Source organism: Nansenia antarctica (assembly GCF_963989245.1).
Source record: "Nansenia antarctica genome assembly, chromosome: 5".
Taxonomy (NCBI): domain Eukaryota; kingdom Metazoa; phylum Chordata; class Actinopteri; order Argentiniformes; family Microstomatidae; genus Nansenia; species Nansenia antarctica.
In genome coordinates, this window is record NC_137690.1 from 14,217,994 (window position 1) to 14,227,523 (window position 9,530).

At 42.1% G+C, this 9,530-nt stretch overlaps 1 pseudogene across 1 annotated transcript; it reads right to left on the bottom strand.

Moving 5' to 3' along the window:
• Window positions 1–3,931: 3,931 nt before the first annotated feature.
• On the bottom strand, window positions 3,932–8,000 carry LOC308157216 (selenoprotein Pa-like; annotated as a pseudogene). Its single transcript, XR_013938027.1, has 5 exons — window positions 7,946–8,000; window positions 7,064–7,294; window positions 6,337–6,549; window positions 5,997–6,114; window positions 3,932–5,796 (listed from the first exon to the last, which is right to left on the bottom strand). The product of XR_013938027.1 is annotated as a selenoprotein Pa-like (transcript).
• Between the last annotated feature and the right edge of the window lie 1,530 nt (window positions 8,001–9,530).

Below are 9,530 nucleotides of genomic sequence, written 5' to 3' on the forward strand. Positions count from 1 at the left end.
CGGGCCATTTACGCCCACGCTGGCTGCCTACCCGGGCCTCGTTTATTACCTCAGGTTGCTTGTTGACCTTTTCAGACGCGCAGTCTGAATGGCAATTCAGATACATTACAAGGAGAATGAGTTGCTGTGGAGGTGCTGTTCGATTTTTTGGTGAGTGTTGAAGAAGACAGACATCTTGACCTCATTACATGAGCCTTGAAAGTAGATGTGTTTTAAAGTGGACCTCAGAGGCAGTAACTCATGTGCCCTTTAGCCGTGAGAAATGCTAGTGAGGAAAGAGAATGAGAGAGAATCTTGACTCTAACAACATATTAGACATAATGTCTCAAGTTATTTTATGAAACCTGGATCATTTAAAAAAATAAAAGATTTAGAATGTTGGGGTAATTATAAACAGACTACCTGGGTGCATGGGCGTCACCACCATATATTTGGGGGGGGACGTGTCCCCCCCACCTTTGAAACAAGGTCGTTTGGACCCCCCCACATTTGCCATAAAAAATATGTTGCATGACTGGTCAGCGTTATTTTCATTGCTTCACAATCAAATCCGTTCCACTTTATGAGTAGGGGATTGCCCATATCCAGAAGTCCACTCCGCGTTTTACTTCTGTTTTTAACACGGCAGCAGCAGCATCCGACACGCACGCAGATTCAAAACATTCAGACTGAGGCAAGACGATATTTAGATCATCCACCAAGATGGATATAAGGAAAACATTTTCTAAGAAGATAAAAGTAAGTCAGTCATCCAAGTTTTCCCGTGAGTGGCCAAACAGCAACATTGCGTTCTCCCAAGGTCAAACACAGCCAGCTTTTCTGATAAGAATGTTAGCACCTTATGAGACATTCTCTGTATTAGCAATATAATTAGCATAGCCTACTAGCAACCAAATACGAGCTAGATCAGCTATATGGCACTAGCAGTTTTGTTAGGCATTACTAGTGCGGTTAGACATGTTTAAATGCAGAACAGACACAGGCGAAATGTCATCAAAAGCACAGAATGGCGACAAACACCTCACAGTGCTTACCTGTCCTGTCATTATTGCATCTCCTGCCCGTGTTCATTGCCCTGAGCATTTGCACTATTTAATTTGGCCATTGCACCCACCCAAAGAATCAATTTTGCATCTGATTGCTTGAGCTAGGGTTAAAAAATAAGAAGAAAACACCTGTTCCATTTATTTTTCTATTTCTAAAATGCTTGTGATTGTATTTTTTGTATTGATGATTGTATTTCTATGTCAAATGTTCTATTAGAGAAAAACAATATGAACAAGTGCTCAATGCATCCCCATTTCTCCTGATATAGGTGGTTGAGAGTGAGAGTGAGTCAGAGGCAGGGGCAGCAGGCAGGGGCAGTGGAGACAGCTCTAATTCACTCTTTGATTTTGTTTGTTTGTTATAGTTGTATGTTCTGCAATGCACTGAAGAGGGCTAAGTTTGATTGTAATAGGCTCTGAGTATTACCTCATTCTTTTCTAATTCACTCTTTGATTCTTTTTGAATCTTCATATTTAATAAAGTACCTAAAAAGTGCCACGTGTCAGTGTCAGGCCTCTGTGAGTTAAACCAAAACATAATAGTAGTCAGTAATTGCAGACCATGCCAGCTCCAAGGAAAAACAAAGAAAGAGGGAGATTATTTTGGGTGTAAAACGCACCAGAATGCAGGAAATTGAATCTACTATTTAAAAAATGTCGGGGGGGGGGACCCCCAGACCCCCCGAAAAATAAGTGTCCCCCCCACATTCAAAAAGCTGCTGACGCCCATGCCTGGGTGTGAATTGGTATTACAATACTAATACTACTGCGGTTCTATGAGAGCACAGGTACTGTAGCCCACTGTAGGTACAGCAGTGTAGGTCTATGATTATGTCCACTTACTATCATGATTACTACTGGGGTTAGTTAACTGCTTTTTTAGCTCTCACTAGGACAGTTTTCAGGACTTTTCTTAGGATTAATGATATTTAATGAATTATAAGACCTAATCTTGTAATATACTATAAGTTTACAGTGTGCATGAGGGGCAGATTAAATTAAAATGTTATCAAACTTTTGGCTTAGCTCCTTGTATCACTCTCTCACACTGAGAGACATCCACATATATCTGGCAAAATGCTTGAGTGGGTACTGTGACTTTCTATAGACCTTGATCGCCATCTGTTGGTCGCTATGCTATAGCTTGTACGTATACACACCAACACTGGAACTTGTGACACAATGACCAAAACCTGAAACTCATGTAGGCCTACCTTAACTCACACCAATTCTGCACAAATACAAACACATTTCCTGCTTTTCATTCATTTTGCAGTTCTAAACCACACTTTTTGCAAAACACTACACACAATTCTCTACATTTGGCACAATCTTCCTTCATCAAATCGCTTGTGTTCACATGGAAAACACTATCATTCAGAATGCTAAACTCAAACTACCAATCACACCATCTACTCCTCATATCGGTAAACACCTGTTGCTGTTGAATTAGGAATCATAGCTTTAGCAATAAAAGTTCTAAAGGTGTCTCCTGTGTTGGAGGACAATGGATGCCGACTTTGCAGGAGATTGAAATAGTTGATATGGTTAGGGCAAAAAATGCAATAACACATTAGCGAATACAAACTCAAATCACTGAAGACCAAGGTATATTGCAAAATATTGACCTGGTGAGTTTGTCAACACGAAACCACCTACGAATGTAGCAGGTCTACAGGATGCTATTTGAGAGAAACTCAGAAAGAGGAAGCATGTGGTGATATACAGTAGCTGCTGAAGCATATCAGGGCTGGATGCGTCATGCCAGGCAATACTTTCTCTGCTGCTTGGCCAAGGAGAACATTGCCTGTGATGTCGATGAGGTCCTGTGGCCAGACAGGAACAAAAGGCAGAATGCAACCTATTTTAGGTTCTTTCTTCTTATGCAGAAGGCTTATTTTATTTTTTCTATTGTTTGTTCTGTATGAAGAACCCTTTACAAATACAGCTGTCATTGCTGAGGTGAGATGTGAGTATTTCAGAATAAAAACAACATTCTATTCTTATTTGTGTGTTTTATATTTGAGTATGAAAACATAACAGTTTACAACAGGTACAGTAGGTACATACAGTATGTAGTGTAACACTGAAAATGCAAAAGGCCTACTGCTAATCTTATCATGGTAGTGTTTACTGCTCATCATAGTGTTTTCCATTGAGCATATGTCAATTGGTTCTAATCATTTGATGGTGTGTGTCATTTGAAGACAACATTTCATTTTGAGAAGACATAACATTGTTTTGAATGCAGTGTTTGCTTTTGCAAGAGATTTGTGGAGTTTTGGGTTGTGTGTGAGTTTTTGGATTTGTGTTTTAGAGTTTTGAGAAACGGAGCCATGCTTTCAGAAAACGTGTGGAAGTAATTGAGAAACTATAATAGGCTATATCTTGTGGAAATAACAGCGCTTGCTTAATCTCGAAAGTAAACATTTCTATAATACCAAAACCTTAAAAACAAGCTTGCATTCAAAGGAATGTTTGTTTTGGTTATTACAAAATGTAATTTGAAATAAATTCTATATTTGAGGCTAACCACTGCAAACTTGCAAGTCACATGCAAGGAATTTTACAAGCATGTGCAGTTACCAAATTCCTGTAAAACCACCTTGAAAATCCACTCTATCAAATAGTTCGACACTAATTTTCCAGAAATATTAAATTGCTCCTGGCATGTTCTCCTAGTGCTTCACCTTCAAAGGGTAAAATATATTAAGGATATACGGATAAGCCTGTGACCTGAATTGTCAATGTAGGGGAGATGTTGTAGCTTGTTGTGTTCAGTACTGCTCTATGCACACATTAAAAAATTAATCTGAACACACACACACACACACACACACACACACACACACACACACACACACAGTGAATGGCCTAAGACAATCATGAGTGCACACCACCTTTATTCAATACTTTTCCCACCACTTCTCTTCCAATTTAACATTTGTCTGTACAAACATCAGGTTTTCTAGGTGACAGTTGTCTTCCACTAGAGCCCTTCATAAAGTACAGAATGTACAAACCATCTTTCAATGAGCCAATCGACATCCTTCACTCTTTCTACATGGTTCCTTGAAGCTAAAATAAGGGTTCACTCTTGATGTTTTATTCACATGAATGCAGTGTAAATACAGACCTATGCATATTGTCCCACACACAAACTAAATTTAGAAGGAAAACCAAACACACACTACAGCACATTGCACTTGATTGCATAACCAAGCTGTAAGCTGTGAGAGATTTACCTTGACAATTTCAAGGTAAAATGTCTTAAGAACATTCCTTTTTTCAAACAGCGACCCTCACTTTTTCTTCCAGGTTACATAATTAAAACCCAGGTCACATAATTATAACTAAAGCAGTAACTAAAGCAGTAACTGAAGCTGAGTATTTCAGCGTTACATTTTGGTTGAGATCTTGTTTTTTTCCCTAATCTGGATACCGGTTTGTTTAAACTCTGGTAAATACTTTACTCCTACATACTTCCGCCAAAGCTCTCTGGTGTTTGAACTTTGAACTTTTGGGGGGTCATCATGTTCCATGACCCTCCCCCTCCTCTCCCCACAGCCTGGTATCAGACAGACACCACTAGAGCGTAGTTTATGTGCCTGCTTTCATTAAGGATGGAGGGAGCAAAACGGAGAAGGAGAGACATCAACATGAAGACTCCATACACTCCTGGGAGAGGAGGAGAAGCAGACACTGAAAGAGGAAGGAGGAGAGGAGTGCACTTTTTCCTGATTTCATGTCTCAATTGACAGTCTATTCTCTATATAATACACTACTTTTTTGGGTAGCATTTCCCCATCTGGAAATCCTCATTTGTCCTAACTAAGATGTGAGTGCACCTCCATCTCCAACACCTCTCTATCAGTGTGGCCGCCCCCCCCCCAGTCCCAGGGAAATACTAGTTGGTAACAGAGCACTTTGCCCTGGTGTTGTTATCACAGATGGTAATGTGAAGCCTCTAAGGTTTAGCAGAGTAACTGTATTAGAGCCACGGCCCTGCCTACAGCTGCTGTCACCCTCAGCTCTCAACACCCAGGGGTCAGGCTCATGTGGCTGGCTGAGGCTGCTGTCACCCTCAGCTCTCAACACCCAGGGGTCAGGCTCATGTGGCTGGCTGAGGCTGCTGTCAGTCAGCAAGGGGCAGGCGTCACTGTCAGGTCTCCCTGATCTGATTGGTGATGTCACCCGTCAGTCCCTGTCACTGTCAGGAGGCAGGCAGTGCCTCATCACAGTGTCAGAGCCCGGCGGGTTGGTCGCTCCCCTCGCTAACAAACAGCCTCCGTCAGTGTCAGCATCAGCTGGCCTTGAGGGCGGCGTCTTTATCCGACCCCTCCTTCAACTGTCAGCTGTACTCGGCCTTTCACATGGCTCTCCTCTTCTCTCATGGCCTCTGCATCGCATGTGCCGCCTGCGCATCCTGAGGCATCTGGCCTTGTTGCATCACCTGCTGACCCATGTGCTCATGGCCATGGTGCACCTGGCCGGCATCATGTTGGTGTTGCTGTTGGCCCCCATGCCCGTGTGAGCCCCCATGACCTTGACCACTCTGGTTGCCTCTCTCGCCATGGTGACCATGCCCCTCCCCTCTGTTGCCACGGTGGCCGACACCATGGTGATCTCCATGATGGTGGCCATGGCCGTGCCCGTGCCCGTGCCCATGCCCGTGGCCGGTCTCGGTGGTCCCCTCTCCCTCAGGCTTGGCCTCCACAGGCTTCTTGCACTCTGCAGGGATCTCTGAGCTCTGTTTTTGATTTGAGAGATTTTAAGTCAGTTTTAGATATTAGATGTTTATAATAACTCATAGGTCTGTTTCCCATATAGTCAAAGCAGACACATATAGTGGCGCCTCGAAAGACACCGTGGTCTGAATTCTGGCTCTAACATTCACCGATTTGCAGTGTGTGTGTGTGTGTGTGTGTGTGTGTGTGTGTGTGTGTGTACCTCATAGGTGCAGGCCCCACAGATGCTTTTGCAGTAGGTTTCCCTGATGGCATCTTCCACATAGCCAGTGCCCAGGATGGAGTAGGGAAGGGAGATGTGGTAGGTGAGACGGCCACACCTAATAGAGAGTAGGGGGTGAAGGACAACAACAACATAGTCAGAAGGGATACTTGCATTTGAGTCAAATAGGTGTGTGTGTGTGTGTGTGTGTGTGTGTGTGTGTGTGTGTGTGTGTGTGTGTGTGTGTGTGTGTGTGTGGTACATAAAATGAAAAACTCTCATCCCATGATCCCATTATTCAGTCCTATATAATTGACAGTGACTTTGAAGAGGAACTCACCTATCGTAGATGAGGAAGTCGTCTTTCTCTCCAGACAGGGCCTGCCACACGTCGGCCTGTCCTGGCTCCTGTTTGTACAGGGTGATGTTCTCTGTCAGCTTCTGTCCCAGCAGGGTGTGCAAGCGCTGTGCTTGCTCCCCCTGGTGGTTGACCACCATATAGGTCACATTCTCCAGACCCTGATTCTCCAGCTTCAGGCGCAGCCCATCCAGTCTGCAAGACAAGACAAGACAAGAGAAGGTGAAGATATAATAGAAGGATGAACAACAAAGTACCCAGGTCACATGTAAAGATTGGACTAGCTCAGGCAAATGTGCATTTCTAGCACTACTTTTAGGTTTGAGGGGACAGGTCTGGCAGCACCGATGGGCACTAAGATGGAACTGGGCCAACTGAACATCGAGCATGTGACACTCTGAAGCTGTGGTTCAGTGTCATTTATAAGTTAAGGACTCATATGTGTATATGACTTACTTTTGCCTACCTCGTACAATACATGCACAGTGATGTCTGCAATAGAGGTCTATCTACTTCTTACATATTTGCTAACAAAGAAAGGGTAGTGACGACAAGAGGTTAAAATGGGTGGGGTTGGGTGGGGTTGGGTGGGGGGGTGGGCAGAAATTTGTAAAAGAAAATATGAAAATCAACATGTTTAATCATATTGTATTGTGTAACTTTTGAATAAAAATACTTTTTTTTACTGGGACACATTTTGCAGACTTACCTGGATGCCTGCACCAAGCAGAACAATCAGCTGGCCTGGAGAAGGACCACCAGCGTCACCTGGCCAATGGCGTCCTTCATAGGTTCCACCTCTCCGATCCTCCAATCGGGTGGTGGCTTACACCGAGTCCCCTCCCCCTCGCTCTCTGCCCCACCCCCAGGGAGCAGGCAGAGAGCCAGGAGAAGGCTTAGCCCCGCCCACATCACTGGGCGTCTCCCTTGGCTCGATCAGCTAAGCACAGAGAGAGGAGTTTAGTATACAAACTTACATTTAAGCTCAGAGACTAATGAGGCTTGACCGTACTAAAGATCAAGGCTGCGTACTGACTTTCTGGCTTTGATCCAACAGTCATTAAAACCCCCCTTTCCCCATTATGCTTACATTCATAGTCTGATCTAATGACAATATTGACAGGTAAAGACAGTACAGTAGAAGCAGTGGTACTAAAGGGAAGAGGACATGGAAGCAATTTCAAAGTATCTGGTTCTACATTCTTACAGGTCTTTAATAATTGTTTAAATAAAAAAGGAGTGATGCAAAAGTTATATAGGTTATATGTTTGGCATTTCAAACCAATTATTCATAGTTGTGTTTATTAATTATATTGTAGTGGGGGTTTAGATTTTTGCAAGTACAAATGTTTGATTTTGAGACAATTATAAAGCATTATGCACTCTTCATAAGTGCCATATGGAAACACTAAGCTGGGCACTTGAAGCACACATGATTTAGAAAAAAAGTCACTACAGTAGAAAAACCATGGGGACACTATGAGCAAATTGTTCATTTTCTAGTGCATTTGTCATGAGAATCTAATAAGAGAGCAATTCTGTAGCTGAACTGAATAAGTAACGTTTGTTTGTAAAGTTTGCAGTCACTTACTGTCTGGTGAACAAGTCTTCCTTCAGTTCGGCTGTCTTGCAGCAGCTCCTGGAACAAAAACAACTTCCCTCTGTGCTCCCCCCTTTTATACCCTGCCTGTTGTTTTCCTAGCTGAAAGGAGGACAAAGTTCAGAAGGTTGTCTGTACTGATACCTACTCTTTGCATAGGTTTAATAAGTCACTCTTTCGTAAAATCATGCAGTTAATAGTTTATCGAGTCTAGACATATTACTGAAAGAGTGCTTTATGGGGGGGGGTAACTTTACAAAACGTTTGCAAGATAGTCCCTATCATGTTTTATAGACAGTTCTGTTCATAAAACATGTTGATTGCAAATTTAATTTGCCCTATCACCCCATATTTAATTTATCCAGGAATGTATAAAATAACTAAAATCACCCTATTCCTTTGCCTAACATGGTGCAGCCTGACCCAGAATTGTTACAGACCAGAACATAGAGACATCCTGTTTTTCCTCTCTAATGGGAAAGTGAAAAAAAGGGTAAGGGGAGGGAGTGGGGTTGGTCTGTGTCCAGCATAATGTTATGCAGGCCAAAACAAACTGGAGTCCACCCCAAAACACACAAATGAAGCACAAAGAAAACTGTAGCTTGCGCCTCTGTTAGGCTCTGTTGCTCCCATTCTAATGTCACTGGAATCGTTCTCAAGGAGCTGTATCTTTATTCACAAATAAAGTGTAAGAACAAGAAAGTAGTCAGTGCAGGGCAAATCATATTAGATACAGCCTTTCATAAGGACAAACACACAAACATAATTGTATTAGTGTGCAACAAAGACAAAGTTGGCTGTATTTGTATGGAAATTATTATTTTTTTGTTTTATCTGCAAATGGTGACCCTTTGGCTCATCTTCAGTGTTCCATTAAAAGGGCAGTGACCTAAAAGTAATCTTCTGAAGTATCATCAAAAAATGAAAGTACAATAACCTCTTGGGAAATATACAACTCAAAGTCCTTTCGAAGCCATGTGATCTAGGCCAGGTTTGTCAGTCAGACAGGCCTATAGAAGTAAATTATGTAACACTGGTTTGAACGCTAGTGAACTAATAGTGGAGTGCAACCACTTTTGTCTACAACAATGGCACCATGATGTTATCATAGGACAGTTAAGCTTGGTAACCTTGGTAATCAAAGTTCAAATTGACAATCTTGAGTGCAAGTTTTGATAAAATAGAAAGCTATGTAGAACATGTGAGTGGACTTGCCTACAATACCAATCCTGGGGTTATCTGCTGCATCTGATTTATAGCTGCCAGGTTCATCCCATGAAGAGGGCACAGTGACCTCCAAGTCAATCATATTCATATCTTGATAATGATAGGTATGATTATTATATCACGTGTATACACAATATGTATACACAATATGTATTGGCCTTATTTATCAGTGATAGATACTTCTTTCCACAAGTGAGACTCCATTCAATACAGCTTATCATGTTTATTTATAGTCTTTTTATTTATGTTACTCACGTTTTCATATCATTCTTAAAAAACGGTGTTTTGGCTCAAAATGAAATCACCCTGACATGAAAGTTAGAAAACACCGACAATGTGACAAGCTCTA